The following is a 21,497-nucleotide window of genomic DNA, read 5'->3' as shown; positions in this document are numbered from 1 at the left end:
GAAAATAACAAACTAGTTTTTCAAGTGTGTATATTCACATATCCAAAGTCTACCATATTCTAGACATATGAAATTAAATCCTGGGGTTGTTGCACTGAAATTAAAAAAAAGTAAATTAAAAAATATTAAATCCTGGTGTTTGTTGCACTGAAAGGATGAAAAAAGAATGGCTTTTACTATTATGTTGATAAAACAAGCTTGAGCAATTGCAATTTTTGATTTACAGTTACTAATATTTTCCTGCATTAATGCTTGCATCCAGCTTCTGTTTTCTGGGTTTAATTTACTCCTGATTGAAATATACCCTTTAGTAATTCTTCCAAGAAGAGTCTGTGTGGTAAATCTGCAGAGTTTTGTCAAAATATACCTTTATTTAGACTTGCTCTTGAAGTGTACTTTAATGAAACAAAGAATTTTGGAAGCAGGTGGCAGACCTCAATGGCAGGGGAGGAAGACTCCATGCTCACTTCCTCCTACAAACACATCCAAATTACACTTCTTACCAAGCAACTACCTATGAGAACAACTTGAAGACTAGAAGAAAATATTTTCTACAACTAAAGACTTAAAGAAGGACCAAAACAATTGAGATACAATGAGTGGAGAGTCAGTAGAGTCAGAATCAACATTCCCAGGCAGATAGATGACCTACAAATAGGAGGAATATTCCAGCCTCTGAGTCCTCCCAAGGAATGAGTTGTCCAAGCTCCACATCAGACTCCCCAGCCTAGGGATCCTTCACCAGAAAGACCAGTTCCCAGAACATCTGGCTTACAGGGCAGAAGGGCTTGTGTATGAAAGAACAAGAGGGCAATAGGAAACAAGTTTTCTTCTTAAAAGGCAAACAGACTTTGAGTCGCAGGGCACCAGAAGAAGTTTGAAAGAAGTCCAAGTCAGACCTACCTGCTGGTCTTAGAGAGTGTCCTGAAGAGACAGGAGGAAACTGAACTCCCTTTGGGAGTAGAGATGTTGATGGTAGCCATTTTAGGGAAATTGTTCTACTATAATAACCCTGGTTTAAGCCATTTTGGAATCCTCCCACTAACCTGTGGACTTGGGCTTGCCTGCCTACCAGTGGGCTGTCACAAGTCCTGGGCCACCCAGATCACACAGACATCTATGCGGGACCCAAACTTACTCTCCAGTGGGCTGGCACACAAGTAGGCACCCACCACCAGGGGCCCACATTCATCTTTTTTTTTCCTTTTCCCTACTGTGACAAGTCTTAGTTGAAGCACTTGGGATATTTAGTTGCAGTACCTGGGAAGAAAAGTTATGACCAACCTAGATAGTATATTCAAAAGCAGAGACATTACTTTGCCGACTAAGGTCCATTTAGTCAAGGCTATGGTTTTTCCTGTGGCCATGTATGGATGTGAGAGTTGGACTGTGAAGAAGGCTGAGTGCCGAAGAATTGATGCTTTTGAGCTGTGGTGTTGGAGAAGACTCTTGAGAGTCCCTTGGACTGCAAGGAGATCCAACCAGTCCATTCTGAAGGAGATCAGCCCTAGGATTTCTTTGGAAGGAATGATGCTAAAGCTGAAGCTCCAGTACTTTGGCCACCTCATGCAAAGAGTTGACTCATTGGAAAAGACTCTGATGCTGGGAGGGATTGGGGGCAGGAGGAGAAGGGGACGACCGAGGATGAGATGGCTGGATGGCATCACAAACTCGATGGACATGAGTCTGAGTGAACTCTGGGATTTGGTGATGGACAGGGAGGCCTGGTGTGCTGCGATTCATGAGGTCGCAGAGTCGGACACGACTGAGCGACTGAACTGAACTGAAGGTGTTTAGACACGACTGAGCGACTTAACTGAACTGAACTGAACTGAAGGTGTTCTATGGAAAATGTTTTCTCTTCTCTGACTTCTTTCTAGATTTTTCCTTTCTCTTTGGTTTTCTGCAGTTTGAATGAAGTATATACCAAAGTATAGATTTTTAAAAATATATTTATTGTCCTTGATGTTCTCTGAGATTTTAAAATATTATTTGGTGTCTATTATTAGATGAGAAAATTCTCAACAATTTTTCTTTAGAATACTTCTTCTGTTGCTTTTGTTCTATGTTATTCTTATATTCCCACTATGTATCTGTTCCACTCTTTGTAATAGTCTCATTCTTCTAGCATTTTGTTTCTATTTATTATAATTCTTTTTACATGTTTTCTTTAAGTTTGATAAATTTCTACTGATATATCTTAAAGTTCCCTAATTCTTTACTTCTATTCAATATACTGAGAAGTATATTCAAGACATTATTTATATATTTTTCTTATCTCTAGCATTTCCTTTAGATTCTTAGAGTTTTTCGTGATCCATTACAGTTCAGTTCAGTTCAGTCACTCAGGTGTGTCTGACTCTTTGAGACCCCATGAACCAAAGCACACCAGGCCTCCCTGTCCATCACCAACTCCTGGAGTTCACCCAAACTCATGTCCATTGAGTCGGTGATGCCATCTGACCATCTCATCCTCTGTGTCTCCTTCTCCTCCTGCCCTCAATCTTTCCCAGTATCAGGGTCTTTTCCAATGAGTCAGCTCTTTGCATCAGGTGGCTAATCTTGTAATTAGGTATAAATCTTCAGTGAGCCTGGGTCCATGGGCTGTGACTTTCACAAAAGTCTGAGATTTTGAGGTTCCCCCTTCCCTCCATTTTTAGTTGAAACAAGAAGGGTAGAATGGGCTTAAGGTGGGTATATCCATTCTTCCAAGTCAGTTAGGCTTCGGGAAAATATTTTTATTTGAAGTCAGGCATTTGTTAAGAGCATGATACTTTGTGCATATTTTGATATTTTCATTCCTCCTACAGCTGGAAGCAAGATGGAATTTTTCTTTGATCTTCACCCCAAGAATCTCGTAAGGCTAAATGGTAAAATTCCTGATAGTGTGTGGGTCCTTTTAAGGTTGGGCCTCCAGGAGCTTTTTCCTTCCAACTCCAAGTGCTCAAGTCCAAAAATTAGTCAATTACTATTTAAGTGCTTATCATTTAAGCAGGTTCTGCTCCCAGAAAGCTGAATTCTCTGTTCTGTGTTTCTAGGTTTTGGAGTGGTGATTTACCCTGTTACCTCAGTTCTCTGAAAAATTTAAGAAGAGATGCTGATTTTAATTTTTTCAGAATTTTTTCTTACCTGAGTATGGAGTGATGCCCTTCAAAAGGTCTAAACATGTCAAACTATAATGTGGAATCTGACAGTTTTCTTTCAAAATTTTGTCTTTGTCTATGGTGTTCTGCAATTTTAGTGAGATACGTAGTGCATTTAATTTTATTTAGTTTGTTTGGTATACGGTATACATCTTTAATCTGGATAGTTATCTCATTCTTAAATCCTGGAGTATCCTTAGACTTGAGCTCTTTAAGAATGCATTCATTTATTTCATCTCCTTATCTATTCCTCTGGAACCTCTGATTCCATCTTTCATATCTCTTAACCCCTTCTCTCGTAATTTCCATTTCTTTAGCAAGCTGTAACAAATTTTTAAAAATCAATTAGCCTATTCTTGAATTCTTTCTTCAGTTGAGTGTAATCAGTAGTTACCCACTGAAAGTAAGCTTTATATATTCAAAACTGAATTTTCATTGTGTAATTGTTCTAGTTGATTCATTTTCAATTAAACTATTCTTTCTTATAGCATTCTATTCCTTCATTATGCATACTTTTTTTTCTTTTTCCTGAAATCATTAATCATTTCAGCAATGATTTTGTAGCCTCTCCAAATGATTTCATTTTTTATCATTCTTGGCACATTAATTCTGTTTATTGTGTACACTAACTCTTCCAAATAAAATTCCATTTTTATTTATTTTTATTGTGAACTTACTTCAATGGAATTTGATCATTCTGTAGAGTGTTGCAAAGCCTGGAAAATGAACAATTTATTATACAGGAGTTTTAACTTTATTCCAAGTCAAGCCTCCAAAGATTGTAGCAATCCAGGATCAATTTTCATTTAATTTGGAAACTTGTGGATTGATGCATAGTAAACTCATTCTCCGTTTGGATTATGAATCTTAATGAAAAAATGTTTGGCTTTTCAATTTCTCATTGATAATATTTTATTTTTCTACACAATGCTGTAGAAAAGTGTCAAGATTTCTCACCATTTCACTAACTTTGACTTGAAATTTTTCTATTTTATAAAAAATGAATTTTTTTTAATAAAAAAAATATCTTCTTGAGGTTTCAGATTCTAAGAGGCACTTAGGTATAGCTTCCTCATGTTGAATGGTCAACCAGTCTCCTGTCCTAGCACTTGGACCTCAGTGTCCTACCCTTGGCTCAGTACAGTGTATGACAACACCTTGAGCATTGATCACATTCAGTTCAATTGAGTTTAGTCACTGAGTCCTGTCTGACTCTTTGTGACCTTATGAACTGCAGCACGCCAGGCACATCCTGTCCATCACCAACTCCAGGAGTTCAACCAAACTCATGTCCATTGAGTCGGTGATGCCATTCAACCATCTTTCCTCTGTTGTCCCTTTTTCCTCCTGCCCCCAATCCCTCCCAGCACCAGGGTCTTTTCAAATGAGTCAGCTCTTCTCATCAGGTGGCCAAAGTATTGGATCTTTATTTTCAACATCAGTCCTTCCAATGAACACTGAGGACTGATCTCCTTTAGGATGGACTGGTTGGATCTCCTTGCAGTCCAAGGGACTCTCAAGAGTCTTCTCTAACACCACAGTTCAAAAGCATCAATTCTTTGGCACTCAGCTTTCTTCACAGTCCAACTCTCACATCCATACATGACCACTGGAAAAACAATACCTTGACTAGACAGACCTTTGCTGACAAAGTAATGTCTCTGCTTTTTAATATACTGTCTAGGTTGGTCATAACTTTCCTTCCAAAGAGCAAGCGTCTTTTAATTTCATGGCTCCAATCACCATCGGCGGTGATTTTGGAGCCCAGAAAAATAAAGTCAGCCATTGTTTCCACTGTTTCTTCATCTGCTTGCCATGAAGTGACGGGACCCGATGCCATGATCTTTGTTTTCTGAATGTTGAGCTTTAAGCCAACTTTTTCGCTCTCCACTTTCACTTTCATCAAGAGGCTCTTTAGTTCTTCTTCACTTTCTGCCATAAAGGTGGTGTCATCTGCATATCTGAAGTGATTGATATTTCTCCCTGCCATTGTGATTCCAGCTTGTGCTTCCTCCAGCCCAGCGTTTCTCATGATTTACTCTGCATATAAGTTAAATAAGCAGGGAGACAATATACAGCCTTGACGTACTCCTTTTCCTGTTTGGAACCAATCTGTTGTTCCATGTCCAGTTCTAACTGTTGCTTCCTGACCTGCATACAGGTTTCTCAAGAGGCAGGTCAGGTGGGCTGGTATTCCCATCTCTTTCAGAATTTTCCACAGTTTATTGTGATCCACACAGTCAAAGGCTTTGGCATAGTCAATAAAGCAGAAATAGATGTTTTTCTGGAACTCTCTTGCTTTTTCGATGATCCGATGCCAGCGGATGTTGCTAATTTGATCTCTGGTTCCTCTGCCTTTTCTAAAACCAGCTTGAACATCTGGAAGTTCACAGCAGTGGTTACATCCATCACTCCCTGTTTTATTCTCTAGTTCAGACAGGTTTTTATTGCATTTCTTTAAGTTCAGTGATGTAATGATTTTTGTCATTTTAATTTATTCAGCATCTCAATGTGATGGGGTTGGAAAGACATGTGTATGTACTCAGTCAGTCATCCCACTCAAAATCATGACTTGACTGTATATATCATTTTAATATGGATATTTTTCCAGAATTAGTTTTAAATTTTATAAGGTCTTTATTAGGATATGTGTGCTCAGTTGCTTCAGTTGTGTCTGATCCTCTGTGACCTCATGGATTGTAGCCCGTCAGCCTCCTCTATCCATGGGATTCTTAAGGCAAGAATACTGAAGTCAGTTGCCATGCCCTCCTCCTGTATATCATCCCCACCCAGGGGTCGAACCCATGTCTACTGCCTCTCCTGCATTACAAATGGATTCTTTACCCACTGAGCCACCTGGAAAGACTTTGTTTAGAATAGCATCATGGTCATGTGAAAACAGCAAGATCTCTGGAATAAAACCATTCTCACTTGAATCCTCACCTAAAATTTTCTGGCCATAGAGAAACTATTTAAACTTTTGAATTTGATTTAAAATAACATAGTAGAATACCACTTTGCTTTTTATCTTGGACTCAAAGTAAACAAGAAAGGGAATATCCTATTCCTAGCACTGATAAAACAATGATAGAAGGACTTATGAGGCACAACACATAGAATTAGTTATAAAATTTGTAGGGCCCAGTGCAAAATGATAATGTGAAATGCCTTTTGGAAAATTAGTGCAAATTTTAAGACATTAAAAGTATGGCATTGAAGCAAGCACCAGCATCATGCTTGCGGCCCGTGGGCACAATGCTTATAAAACCAGCTCTGATGGAGTATTTGGAAGAGATTCTAAAGGCAGTAGTGCTCAAATGGGGCACAAGAAAGTCCTGTTAGGGGACTCTGCAGCTATAGATCACAAATCTGTATAACACAGATTTCCAAAATTAATGGCACATATGAATGGGAGAAATCATTAGCAAGTTCACAGGGATTTCTTTCAGTGAATGTCTTGTGGTAAAGACTTTGGATTGAGACTCTGAGCTTGCACCCCTGCCCCACAACTTCTGGTCATATGGACTTGGACACATTATATAACCACTCTGACTCTTCTTCTTCATCTTGAATGTTTAATAGAATTTACCAGTAATGTCCTTGGTTTCTGAACTTTATTAGTTCTGACATGTCCCTCTTATTGAGGGTGCACTGAGACCCATCAGTTCACCAAGAAGAGGATGTGCATTCAGCACCTAGTTTCAGACTATTGAAAGCCATATATATATATACACAGTCCTATGGGTTTTCAATTATAATCCCTACTGGCCTTCAGTCCAGGAAATCTGGAGGTGTCTCCTGGATGACAGTGGTAAAAAATTGTGACACCAAACATACATATATATATATATATATATGAATGATCCTTTCTGGGAGAAATTTTAGCTGTAGCAAGGCCACAGGGGTGCACAAGGATGATATCTTACTGGTTACATTCTCTAGAATGCCTCCTTAGCCTCTGAATGTATTGGAAAGCTGAAGCCTATACTTTAGGCTACAGCTCTAGGCTATATAAACAGGCCTTTCATTATTTCATTTGTTATTTATTCATTTTACAGGAAAACAGGAGTTATGTTTTAGTCAGCTGTGTGTGCGATACCCTGGGGATGGAGGCCTGCCAAGTACTGTCTTTCTGATTGTCCCAGTCTGGGCAACTCAAGAATGTCAGCCCCCTTGGCCACCAAGTAAGGCAATCAAGTAGCCTCTATGTGGATTGTATGTGTCCAGTGGTTTTAGCTAGGCAGCCGGAGAGTATAGGGGACACTGAACATTCACTAGCTTCAGAAAAGCAGCAGGAAAATGTCTTTACTGTGTACACCTACGAGTTTCAGTAATGCATTGGTGGGTTAGTGCTCTGCCTATGCACATGTGAATTTTAGGCTGGAAGGGGGAAAATGTCATGATCAGTCAGTTCCAATAAGGAATTGAGGCAGTATTGCATCTGTGGGTACTCTCCAGCTTTAGTAAGGCAATGGGATAGCATCCCAATCCATTGCCCCTCTATGTCTTTCAAGGCTGTGAAATGGTGTTACCTCTGAGCTCACTTACCTATCCTTGTAGGGCATGTGAAGAGTGAAATAATGGTATCTGCCAGTACCCCTGTCACCCAGGAGAGTTTCAACTATCCCTTGATCCTCAACAGATATTTTTGGATGAGTTTCCTTCACATAGAGTTTAGAAGCTTTCAAACTTTTTCTCACTGGATCTCAGAGTAAGTGGGACTGCATGTGAGCCCTTTAAAAAGAGGGTCTCATTTTCTTAAAGTATTTCTGTGGGTGCTTAGTCACTGAGTCATGTCCAATTCTTTGTGACCCCGTGGACTATAGCCTGCCAGGTTCCTCTGCCCATGGGCTTCTCCAGGCAAGAATATTGGAATATGTTGCCATTTCCTCCTCCAGGGGATCTTCCCAACCCAAGGACTGAGGCTGTGTCTCCTGTGTCTCCTGCATTGCAGGCAGATTCTTTATCTACTGAGCCATCAAGGAAGCCCCTTGAATTTTAGTTCTGTTCCTTTTCTCTGGCAGATATTTTGGGGCTTCATTTCTCCACTACAGATTCCAAGAGCATCAACCCCTCACTCCTCCAGGGGAAGCAACAGACTGATGAGATCCCTCCATATTTTGTATCGTGTGTCACCACACCAGGGGTTCACAGTGAGACTGTCTTTGCTTTGTCTTGATGTGGTCTTTTATCCCTATCTTGTGAAGAAGCAGTTCATCTATTTTGTTTTTTTTTTTTATCTTTTTCAGTGAGGAATAATTCACATATAGATGTAGATCTGGTGTGTCCAGGGGAAGAGATGCATTCAGGACCTTCCTATGCTGCCATCTCTGACCCCTTCACCTAATTTTATTCCTTTCTGTTCTTCTAATATTTTCTTTTCCTGTTTGTATTCACTCGCTTCTCTTTTTAAATTTAGCTTATTCTTCTATTCCTAGTTCCTTAAGTTTGGAGCGTATATCATTTATTTAACACTGTTCTTCTTTAGTAGGCATTAATGTTATAAATTTCCCTTTAATCACTGCTTCTGCTATTTTCCACATTTGAGCTTTCACTTTTATTCAATTTAAAATATTTTATAACTTCCCTTGTTACTTCCATTTTAACCCTTCAGTGATTTAGACATAAATTATTTAATCCCCAAATATTTTAAGCTTATCAAATATTACTTTTGTATTAATGCTATTATATACTATAGTCTAAAAAAGACTTTGAATAGTTTCTAGTCTTTTAGATTCACTAGTGGTTTCCATGGCCTAGAATATGATTTATCTTGGTGAATGTCCCAGGTGTTTTTGAAAATATTTTCTATTTTGATGTCATGCTGGTGCTGCTGCTGCTAAGTCGCTTCAGTTGTGTCTGACTCTGTGCCACCCCATAGACAGCAAGCCCACCAGGCTCCCAGGTCCCTGGGGTTCTCCAGGCAAGAATACTGGAGTGAGTTGCCATTTCCTTCTCCAATGCATGAAAGTGAAAGTGAAGTCGCTCAGTCGTGTCCAACTCCTAGCGACTCCATGGACTCAGCCTATCAGGCTCCTCTGTTCATGGGATTTTTCAGGCAAGAGTATTGGAGTGGGTTGCCTTTGCCTCTCCATAGTTGTGCTGTATAAATGACAGTTTAGTTCATTTGTTGACACGTTGATTCAATCTTCTATACTTTTATTGCTTTTCTATCTACTTGCTCTATTGATTGTGAAAAGAGATACTGATGTTTCCAACTATAATTGTGGAATTGTTTATTTCTTATTTTAGTTCTATCATTTTTTCTTTCATTTACTTTGAAACTCTGTTACTAAGTGCTATTTAGGAACCATGACAGTTATTGGACAATTGATTTTTCATAACTGCTTAATGTCTCTTGTTATCCTTAGTAATAGTCATTGTTCTGAAGCCTACCACTTATCATATTAATATAGTTATTCCAGACCTCTTTTGATTATTGTTTGCATGGTATATAGTTTTACATTTTCTTTGACTTTTGCATTTACGTGACTTTATATTACAGCTGAGTTTCTTTTATACAGCTTTTGGTTGAGTCTTTTTTATTTTTTACACAGTCAGGTAAAATCTATCTTTAAATATCTATTTAGATCCATTTACTTTCTATGCAGTTATTTATATCAGTTTCTTTAGATCTTACATTTTATTACTCATTTTCTCTTTTCTCTTTATTTTTTTTGCCTGTTTATTGCCACTTTATTATTTTTCATTTTATAAATAAGTTTTAGCATTTCATTTTAATTTATATACTAAGCTTCTAGTGATATTTCTTTGTATTACTGCTTCATTCTTTGCTTTAAGGATTACAACATACATATGTCTAGCCTTTTGCAACCTAATTGGCTTAATATTTTAATACTTCACATGAAATTTAGGTGTCTTAAAAACATGTAAGACTCCTTACTATTATCACTCTCCTTTATTTTATAGTTGTCAAATATATCTATATACACTTAAACCTACTGTCAGTGTGGTAATTTTTATTTTCAATATTTATGCATATATTTACAAATAAAAAATAAAAATTTTGAATATACACATAAATATTAAATATATTTTATGTGTATATTGGTGGCTCAGAGGTTAAAGCGTCTGCCTGCAAAGCGGGAGACCTGGGTTCGATCCCTGAGTTGGGAAGATCCCTTGGAGAAGGAAATGGTAACCCACTCCAGTATTCTTGCCTGGAGAATCCCATGGACTGAGGAGCCTAGTAGGCTACAGTCCACGGGTCACAAAGAGCAGGACATGACTGAGTGACTTCACTTTCACTTTAAATATACACATAAATACTAAAAATAAAAATTACCACATTGACAGTAGGTTTTTATTTTCAGTTCAGTTCAGCTCAGTTCAGTCTCTCAGTCGTGTCCAACTCTTTGTGACCCCATGAATTGCAGCACACCAGGCCTCCCTGTCCATCACCAACTCCCGGAGTTCACTCACACTCACGTCCATCGAGTCAGTGATGCCATCCAGCCATCTCATCCTCTGTCATCCCCTTCTCCTCCTGCCCCCAATCCCTCCCAGCATCAGAGTCTTTTCCAATGAGTCAACTCTTTGCATGAGGTGGCCAAAGTACTGGAGTTTCAGCTTTAGCATCATTCCTTCCAAAGAAATCCCAGGGCTGATCTCCTTCAGAATGGACTGGTTGGATCTCCTTGCAGGCCAAGGGACTCTCAAGAGTCTTCTCCAACACCACAGTTCAAAAGCATCAATTCTTTGGCACTCAGCCTTCTTCACAGTCCAACTCTCACATCCATACATGACTACTGGAAAAACCATAGCCTTGACTAGATGGACCTTAGTCGGCAAAGTAATATTTCTGCTTTAGAATATGCTATCTAGGTTGGTCATAACTTTTCTTCCAAGGAGTAAGCATCTTTTAATTTCATGGCTGCAGTCACCATCTGCAGTGATTTTGGAGCCCCCAAAAATAAAGTCTGACACTGTTTCCACTGTTTCCCCATCTATTTCCCATGAAGTGATGGGACCGGATGCTAGATATAATAGTTTGAGAACTAAATATTTATACGTATATTTAGAGACTTCCCCAGTGGCTCAGTGGTAAAGAATCTGCTTGCAGTGCAGGAGCCACAGAAGACTCAGGTTCAATCCTTGGGTCAGGAAGATCTCCTAAATGAGAGCATGGCAATCCACTCCAGTATTCTTGCCTATAGAATCTGATGGACGGAGGAGACTGGTGGGCTACTGTCCAAAGGGTTGCAAAGAGCTGGGCATGACTAAAGAGACTTAAACACACATGCACATGTGCATATCTGAAAAAATATACACATAAATATTACAAAAATAATAGTTATATATTGACCGAAGCACTCCCACCCAAGTCATGGAACTCCCTAGTTGAGTTTCACTATCGGAAATGGCACGAGGAAAGATAAAAATAAAATATGGATACCCCCTGCCCTCTTTGGAACATGTGGTCTGTTTTTCCTTATTCCTGTGGCTAGAAAGATGGGATTTCAATTGGAGATTTAGCTGACAGCATACTCACTGCTACACAGCCTCATGACTGGGGAGTTCCTTCAAAGTAAAGCACAAAAGAAACAGAAAATTGAGAATCCAACCCACATACAGCTTGTTCTCATATTTTTTACTTTTATCTATAGATTACTTGTAAGGGTCCTCAGGTAGTTGATTTTTTGCTTCTTATCCAGTTGCTTAGCAGAAGACACAGACTAAAGAGGGTATACTTGGCTGAAAGAAACATAATTCCATGTATGTTTCCCAGGATGATAAAAAGAGTCATGACAAAATGAAAAACTACTCATGTTATGTGTAAAATAGAGCACATGACATATTGATTTCATATAAGACTTTGGATTTATGCAGTAAACAAGATATACAAGTTTTATGTAAATTTAATGAAAAACATAGTATTTAAATTGAAAGGTACTGTGTGAGGATAAAAGCATTTGTGTGTGTGTGAATTGCTAGGAACCAGATAAACTGGATGTCATGTGAATCTATAGAAAATGTTTCTCCTTAACCTTTCTGAGTAAATTTTACTGCTATGATGTGTGCTGCATACTTAGTCATTTAAAAAAATTATCTTTACTAAAAAATACACATGAGAAAAAAAAGGACATGCTTAAATGGAGTTTTCATGATTTGACACATATGGATTCTGGCTCTTAAATATTTTATTAATTTGTTTTTTAAATGATGCAAAAAATACATACAGTGAAATTACAGAGGTCTGTGTTTGGGATTTAAACTTTCAAAGGAATGATGGACAACAAGCATAAATGCTATACCTATAAAAGAGTGATTTGACCTCTGTAAACCTTGATTTCATCATCTCTAAAAATGGAATAATAACTTTACTCTTTGTTAAATTTATTTGGCAGGTTATATAAGCAAGCATTTACAAAGTACTTCACCATGCTTCTAGTGCTTGATGCTCAGTAAATGACTGTTGATGTCATTATTATATTCCAGTATTATATCAGATACTAGGGAAATGAACCATAATGAAAACACATACCAAGTCTGAAGAAACAGTAGAAAAACATACTAGTGAAAAGCTATGTAACCACATTTTAATCAAGTTATTGAATTATAACACATTAATTGTAAAGGCTTTAATATAACAAATACAACTGAACTTGGAGATGGAAGCAAAAGGCCATTTTCATATGTATATTATCTCACACTACCTACATGAAGTTTTCCATCAGTATGAAAAAAGATTATGTAAAATGTTAAAAAAAATGAGATCTCATCAATGTTGGGATAAGAAAAATCTCTAAGGTATTTTATTATGAAGATGCAGAGATACAAGTGATTGTATGTGATTATGCTGCCATTTGAGTAAAATTAAATACACTAATGCACACATATATGATTATTATTGTAATGATATGTAGAGAAAAACCACAAACAGTATTTATCCTGGAAGAGAGATGGGGTACAGTAACAAAACGGAGATTTGCTTTTCAACTTAAAGTTTTCAAAATATTTTCCATTACTTTATATTATGTCTATTTAGAATTTTAATAACACAGTTAGGGAAAACATAATATTGGAAAGTATTTTGATGTATTAATAAAATGTATATAGAGTAGTCATTCAATACCTAATTAATAGTATCACTTAATTAAAGAGTTCCTTCTAAGATCCATCAGCTAATTAAATTTTTTATTTATTATTATCATCCTTCAAAATTCTTGGTGAATTTCCAGAACTTCTTAGGGTGTCAGAAATATTCATTGATCTGCATACAAACTAAACTATTTATCAAATGTCTTACAATTTTCCAATATTTCTACCATTCCTTTCATTTTTCCTATAGTTTGCTAAGCTCAGAATGACATTCTCTGCTTCCTTTATGACTTTTTTATACCTGAGTGAAGAAGGGATTTCTGAGACTCCAAAGTCCAAGGGCTTTACTTGAGTAAACTTTGCTCAGGTAACCACGCATCTCTCCAAGTAGGTCACCTGGACTCTGGATTGAGGCCATCACTTCATCTTTGCTGCTCTAAGACATACATTGGGTCTCTTGGACTTTTCCAATATTTTAGTTTGACTTCTGCATGGCAGCATGGCATGAACATATTTTTTGTATGTGTATTTTGTCACAAATATGTATATATTTTTAAATGTGCATATATAAATTATGTATATGTATACACATATGTGTATATATATATACATATATATGTAATTTCAACCTAAAGCACATTGGGCCTTCTATAACACTCATGATTTTAAAGTAAGTTGTTAAACTATAGGAGTTTGAAGCAGACGCAGCAGGCTGCCTATTAAATACCCATTTTCTCTTTGTGCTTACTAAGACAGCCCCAGTTCTAATTGGGGTGACATTATGCTTTGCTAAAAATATGCTTTTTACCAGGCCATCTGGCTGCTAGGTAACAGCAATGTTGCACAGTTCTGTACAGGGCCACCCCTCAGTAGTTCAGGGCTCCAAGCAAGTGTTTTGTGGGCCTCTCTTTCTATAAACAGTTTGATTAAAAATATATTACAGACTTCTGGTGAGCTGTATTAGACATATTTTTCCTATTTCTCCTGATGAATGCAACTTAAAATCCTGATTATTAAATATAAAACAAACATAGAAATATGCTGAATGGTGAAGAAAAGTAGATAGCCTGTCTAGGAATATGGTAACAAAGGGATGATATAAGGTATAAATTATTTCGGTTTTCTCTTTGTCTTGTATATACCAGACTGTGAAGCCAACCACACAGAAATGTCAATGGACACAGATTTAAGAAAAATAAATAAAAAATAAACAAGAAAAGCATGCCTTCTCTGTTAAAAGGCCAAGAAAGGGTAGACATGCAGAGCAAAAAGTTTTGGAAATAACCACTCTACTCCAGTAAAACAGCACATTAAAAAAAAAAAAAAAAAGGAAGGACCCCACTCTCAATTCCATCAGCAAAAACTGAGTGGAAAACCAAAATTTCATAAGGTGTCCCAAACTCCTGGTCAGGGTGATGTCAGAGAAGGCATGGTCAGGAGCCAGCACTCTCCTCACCAAAGGTCTTGGAGTGTCTTAACAAGCTCGCTGCTCTGTTCAGACTAAGTTGACAGCGTAAAGGAAATCTATAGGTCTCTCCCGCCTATGAGTAGCAAAACGCCTCTTTCCTGCCTGCATGGAGGGATGGCAGAGGGGCTCTTACGGAGAGTTCCATTTCTGCTAAGGCTTACTGAGAACAGTGCTACCTTCTCCATGGTGTCAGTGGAGGCCACATGTAGAACAGTAAAAGTACATCTCTGTCCTTCCTAGCCAGGTTGGTATAAGTGGCTGCCTAGATAGGAAGGAATTTGGTCTACATATAAATACCTCTGAGGAGTGTGTTTTTTTAATTTTTTATGTTTTTCCACTTTGGCCACACGGCTTTTATTCAGTCAAAACGAGTATGACAAAACCCAAGGTGGGGCAGGTGACCCCCATATCCCCTCCCACAGATTCAAGCTTCTTAGGGGGAGGGGGTTCCAGGAGGAAGGGGGTGTGGAGACGGTACTGCAGGGACCAGGGGCACTGCCTGGGAGGGTTGAGGTGCCTGGGTCTCAGGTCCAGCATTGGGGAGAAGGGACGATGCCCTTCCCCAAGTCCACAGGTACAAGACTGCAACCTTTCACGAAAATGCCACCGAGAGTACCTTCTTCAGCAAATTCACTAAAGTTTGGGGCAGGCGTTCCTAGAGGGTTGGGAGTCAGGGATTTTATGCTCTAATCTATACTTAAGGAATATACATTTTTTTCTTAAAAAACATTTTGTTTCTTCTATTTAAAAATATGTTTGAGTGTAACCAAAAATATATATTTGTTTCCATTTAGTTTTTCCTCATCTCTAAGTCTTTCAAAAAGCAACACAATGGAAAAGAGAAACAAGAAGTCACAAGAACATAAATTCTTAAATACACCTTATAGAAAAATAGTTACCAGCCACAACTGCTGATAGTGGTTGCTCCACTGCCCAGGGGGTGAGTCAAGCCAGCAGTGTCCCAGGGAACAGAGAGCTGGCCCCCCCTCCCACACACACACACCCACACGCACACAACTGGCACACACAGTACATTTCAGGGGCCAGTCTGCTGCAGTAGCTCTGCGGGCAAGACAAGGGGCAGGCGGGCTGTGGGGTGATGGCCCACCCTTCCAAGGCCCAGGTTCAGAGAAGGCCCTGGGGGGTCCCAGTAAAGGATGAGTTGGCTGAGAGGGTCAAAATGGGAGTGGACGGGCAGATGAGATGGAGCCCTGGTAGCATGCTGAGAAGTTTCTAGTCTAGAGCAACAACTTATACTTTCAGGAACAAATGTTCCTCTTATTTTTAGAGAGGAGCCAGGAAGGAAGGTCCAGTGATACAACACAGGCCGAACAAGAACCAGTGAACCTCAAGGTAGACGTTTTCTTTAACACCTGGAAATTGGGACTTTTTTTTTTTTTTTTTTTTAACTCTGGACTACAATATGAGGAAAGAAGGGGTGCCCCTAAAGGGGCTTAAAGCAGGAATGCATTCAGGGTTCTGTGGAGCAGGGTGCTGAGGCCATGGCCCTGCTCCCCCAAGGACATACATTCCCGCTGAGGTAAGCACTGGAAACCAAAACAGCAAAACTCCATCCTGAGAAAATAAAGTCGTGGAGAGTGACAGTGTCAGGCACCCAGCCACAGCAGGGGCATTATTTTTGTCTAATTCACCTTCCTCTCTCTCTCTCTTTTTTTTTTTTTTTTGATTTTATGTTTGTTCTTTTTTTTAAAGGAAAACATTAGTTCAGTTCCAAGTCATGTGAGCACAAGCAGAGGTGAAGGGGGGCCTTGGCCCAAGGTGGGGGCTCCTGAAGGAACCACTCTGGGTCCTTGGAGGGGTTTCTTGCTGAGGCTACTTTAGGTCTTGACAATAAGAGGGTCAGTCAGGACAGAAACGCAGAGAAGCCCCTAGGTGAATTCCACATAAAAGGAGAAATCTTGCCTTTAACCTGAGAATGCGGGGTTGCTCCCTCCAGAACCTGCCAGACACTGACTACCAGTCCTCCACTCAGGAGGCCAGGGCCTATGTCCCCTAGAGTGACAGGGAAGTGGGGGCGTTGGCTCTGATGTCATCTCCTCCAGAAGGTGGAACCCCTGAAGCAGCAGCATGGAGAGCTGGGTCTCCTCACACAGAGGCAGGGCCTTGGGGAACAGCTGTTCCAGTTCCTTCGTGTCCACACGTTTCCTGCCTTGGCCCAGCTGGCCCCTCTCTCCCTGTCCCACCCCATTCAGTGCTGGGACACCAGGGTTCCTCTGGCTCCAGGGGCCCTAAGTTGGGGAGAGGTGGTTTTCCACACCCTTACTCAACAGGACCCTGCCCCTTTGGCCAAATAAAAGGAAGAGGACACAAAAGATGATGCAGGTGACCTCAATGTGGATGCCGATGACAATGCCCATGGTGGATGTCTAGTTGTGGCCTCCTCTTTCCGACAGTCACATAGTGGGCTCAGGGGTGCCCTTTTAGATGCTCCCCTCAAAGACACAAAGCAGACTGTGGCAGTGCCATCCCCATGCTGGCTGTAGGCAAGCAGCTTCACATGGTATACTGCAGTGGGGTCAAGCTGGCTTAGGCAATAAGAGAAGACAGTTCCAGGCAGCAGGATGGGGCCTGTGAAGGGGGCTTTGCTTGCTGGGTGGTAAAAACACCTTGAAGCCACCCTCTTGCTAGGCCAGTGGGTTCCAGGGCTCCCACAGCAGCTACAGGGTGGAGCTGCCCAGGACCCTCACTGACATTTGAGGAGGGAGTCGCAGTTCGCCTAGAGTGCTGGTCAGGGTGGGAGTGAAGGCTGAACTGCACCCGCCCCCCTCCACCCCAAGGTGTGTAGACTTTGATGTAGAAACTGTAGGCAGTGGAAGGCTCCAGGTGGCTCACCAGGTGCTAGAAGGTGCTCTTGCTGATGACTTCCTGATGCTCCAGCTCTAGGGAGTCGGCAGCCTTCCTGATGTATAGACCCACAATCTCCTTGGTCTTCACCAGGGGCTAGGTCCAGGACACGTGGACCTCAGTGGACAACAGGGGCCTGCAGCCCCTCAACCCACAGCAGAGTCAGTTTGAGAAGCTGACACTGTTCTATGAGAAGCTGAAACTGTTCTCAGCCACTGTTCTCATGGTAAATGGCCTCATCTTCCAGGCGATTCCAGAAATGGTCAGGGCCTCTGGTCTCCAGCACCTGTCGATTCTTCAACCACATCACATGAGGGGGCAGCTCACCCTGGGCTTGGCAGGTGAACATGGCTGTAGTCCCAGCCAGCCTGGAGATGGACTGAGGGTGCTGGACAAACTCTGCTGGGCTTGCACCACCAGCCGGCTCTGGGCCCTTCTCACCCAGGTGCCAGGCCTTTTGGCAGCGTAGACATAAAGACGCCTGAGCACTGGACAGTTACCTCTGAGATGATGAAGTTCCCCATGCCTGGCACCTGGGTGCCCTCTTCCTCGATGGGGTGTTCATGCAGGGGACTCCAGGACACAATGGGCACGGTAACACACTCAAGCACGGCAGTCTGGTGCACAGTCAGGGTGAGGTTCTCAGGCCCCACGAGGACTGTAGGCTCCTTGCAGCCCCAGAGCCCAAGCTTGTCACGGTGAAGACTCCGCTGTCCTTGGATCGAAGGCCGGTTATCTGAAGCACCCTCCTGGGCTGCAGCGTGTACCTCTCCTCGTCCATGTCACTGAGGACCTTGTTCTTCTTCCAAGTGATGAGGGGTTTGGGGAGCACATGGATTTGGCACTGGAAGCAGAACACACCGCCCTCCACATGCCCAGTGGCCTAGGGATACACTTGGAAGTCTGACATGGTTGCAGCCTGAATTCAAGACTTCCAACTGACCACCAGCCCAAAGTGGTTCTTAGCCACCTAAGTATAGTCCCCCTTATCTGAAGGGCTGCCTCCTCCATCCAGCAGGAAGTGGAAGATCATCAAGGACCTATTGTCCAGCACAGGGGAGTGGGGACTGTCCAGCAGCTCCACCTCATCCTTCTTCCAGGTGATTAGCACTGGAGGAGTCCCCTCCACCTCGCAGCCCAGCATTAAAAACAGGCTGCCCGGGGACTGCAACATCACTGCTTGGCTCCACAGCAAATGCCGTTTCAACAGAGTGGTCAAGACCTTCACTCGCTGCAGGCAAGAGCAGCAACACCAGCAGCGGCAGCAGGAGGCGGGACGGCAGCTCTGGGGTGCGGTGCAAGGAGCAACAGTGGGGCTCACGGTCTGCTAAACTCGGCGACGCCCAGCTCTGGGGTCTCTAGCAGGCTCACAGTGTTCCGTGGGGCCAGTGCCGAGGCTGAGCCAGAGGGGCTGGGGGCTGGGGCCCAGTGCTTGCCTCAGAGCACTGAGGGCGCAGGGGGAGCACTGCCCCTGAAGCCATCTTGCACCCCGGTGATCAGGAATGTATTTTGAAGAAAGAAATCTCAAGTATTGATAATTGAGTCCACCAAAACCCCAAGATATAAAATCAACACCCTAAAATTAATTGCATTTTTATATACTAGCAATAAACTTGCAGAATCCAAAAATAAAAATGCAATACCATTTACAACTCAAAAGAAAAAAAAAAAAGAAACCCAGAGGTTTAAATCTAACAAAACACATCAGGTAAACCAAAAACTATAAAAGATGAATGAAGGAAACAAAAAACTATCTGAAAGATGAAATACATTACGCCTCAAAAAGAACCTAAATAAATGGTGAGACATACCATGGATTGAAGGGATTCAACAAAGTTCAGATGTCAATTCTTTGAAAATTATTATACAAGTTTATCCTATCAAAATGTGAGCAAACTTTTTTTTTGATTTTTTAAATATAAATTTATTTATTTTAATTGGAGGTTAATTACAGTTTATTCTAAAATTTCTATGGAAAGTCAAAGGAACTACAATAGCCAATATTCTGGTAAAGTAGATTAACAGAGTTATTCAAGATTTATTACATAGCTTCAGTAGTCAGGATGGGACTCGGGATAGACAGACAGATCTATTGTGCAGAAGAGAGAATTCAGAAACAGTTCCATACATTTACAACCAACTGATTTTTGACAAAGGTGAAAACACTTTAACAAATTGTGCTGGACCAATGTATACTCATACTAAAGAATTATACTTCAGCTTAAACTTCAAAACTTATACAAAAAGCGTGGAATGAATGATAGATTTAAGTGTAAAACTATAAAAGTATAAAAGTTAAGAGATAAGATAACATAGAGAAATATTCTGGACTTGGGGCTTGTTGAAGAGTTCCTAGACATGACATAGAATCCACAATCCATCAATGAAAAAATAGACATTTGATTTTATCAAAATTAAAAACTTAATCCATTTAAGGTTTAGAACTTGGTGAGGAGTTCATTGATATGACACCAAAACCATAATCTATTAATTAAAAAATAGAATCTAAATTTATCAAAATTACCAACCTAATCCAACTGGAAATGGGAAAAGCCATGAAGGGACATTTTATTGAAGAGAATTTTTAGATGGTAAATAAACACAAGAAAACATGTTTAACATCACTAGCCATTCAGTTCAGTTCAGTCGCTCAGTTGGGTCTGACTCTTTGCGACCCCATGAATCACAGCACACCAGGTCTCCCTGTCCATCACCAACTCCCGGAGTTCATCAGACTCATGTCCACTGAGTCTGTGATGCCATCCAGCCATCTCATCCTCCGTCGTCCCCTTCTCTTCCTGCCCCCAATCCCTCCCAGCATCAGAGTCTTTTCCAATGAGTCAACTCTTTGCATGAGGTGGCCAAAGAGAATGGTAATTTTATACCACAATGGAATATCACCACACACTTCATAGAACAGCTAAAATTAGCAACAGTGACTAAATATCAAATGCTGGCAAGGATACAGAGAAACAGGATCTCTTATACATTGCTGATGGGAATGTGAAATAATACTACCATTCTGGAAAATAGTTTGACCTTCCCTTAAAAAATAGGTTAAACTTACACTTAACAAATGACCCAGCAATTATTCGGGCTTCCCTTGTGGCTCAGATGGGAAAGAGTCTGCCTGCAACGTGGGATACCTTGGTTCAATCTCTGGGTTGGGAAGATCCCTGGAGAAGAGAATGGCTACCCATTCCAGTATTCCAGTCAAGAGAATTCCATAGACAGTGGTGCCTGGCAGGCTACAGTCCATGAGGTTGCAAAGAGTCGGACATGACTGAGCAACATTCACTCAGACTCACTGGGCAATTATCTCAGCAAAATGAAATCTTATGTCCACATAAAAACCTACACATGGTTGTTCATAGAAGCCCTATTTGGAGTGGTCAAAACTGGAAACAACTCATAAATTAATGGCTAAACATCTGTGATACTCTGGAATTTCACTTAGAAATAAAATTGATTGAATTACCAACTTGAAAGGATCTCAAGGGCATTGTGTTGAGTGAAAAAGGTCAATCTCAAAATGGCCACACACTACTTAAGTATATTTATATAGCATTCTCTAAAAAAAATATTATAGAGCTGACAAAGGAATTAGTGATGGCCAAGATTTATGAAATGTTGGGGGAGAGGTGTGTATATAAGGATAAAAAGGTAACATGAGAGAGTCACAGATGTAGAAAACAATCCTATGGTTACCAAACTGGGGAAAGGGAGTCGGGATGAATTAGGAGACTGGGATTGACATATACATACTGCTATATATAAAATGGATAACTAATAAGGGCCTGCTGTATAGCACAGGGAACTACATTCAATACTCTGTAATAGCCTAAATGAGAAACAAATCTAGGAAAGAGTAGATATACATATAACTGATTCACTTTGCTGTATACCTGAAACTAACATAGCATTAAAAATAAATGACCCAATCAAAAAATGGGCCAAAG

At 40.5% G+C, this 21,497-nt stretch overlaps 1 pseudogene; it reads right to left on the bottom strand.

Annotated features, from left to right (window-relative positions):
* Nucleotides 1-19,019, bottom strand: part of LOC138432440 (immunoglobulin superfamily DCC subclass member 3 pseudogene) — a 47,024-nt pseudogene extending 28,005 nt beyond the window's left edge.
* Between the last annotated feature and the right edge of the window lie 2,478 nt (nt 19,020-21,497).

Source organism: Ovis canadensis, chromosome 2 (assembly GCF_042477335.2).
Source record: "Ovis canadensis isolate MfBH-ARS-UI-01 breed Bighorn chromosome 2, ARS-UI_OviCan_v2, whole genome shotgun sequence".
Classification (NCBI taxonomy): domain Eukaryota; kingdom Metazoa; phylum Chordata; class Mammalia; order Artiodactyla; family Bovidae; genus Ovis; species Ovis canadensis.
Note: the sequence above shows the minus strand (reverse complement) of the source record. Positions and strands in the feature narration are given on the sequence as shown.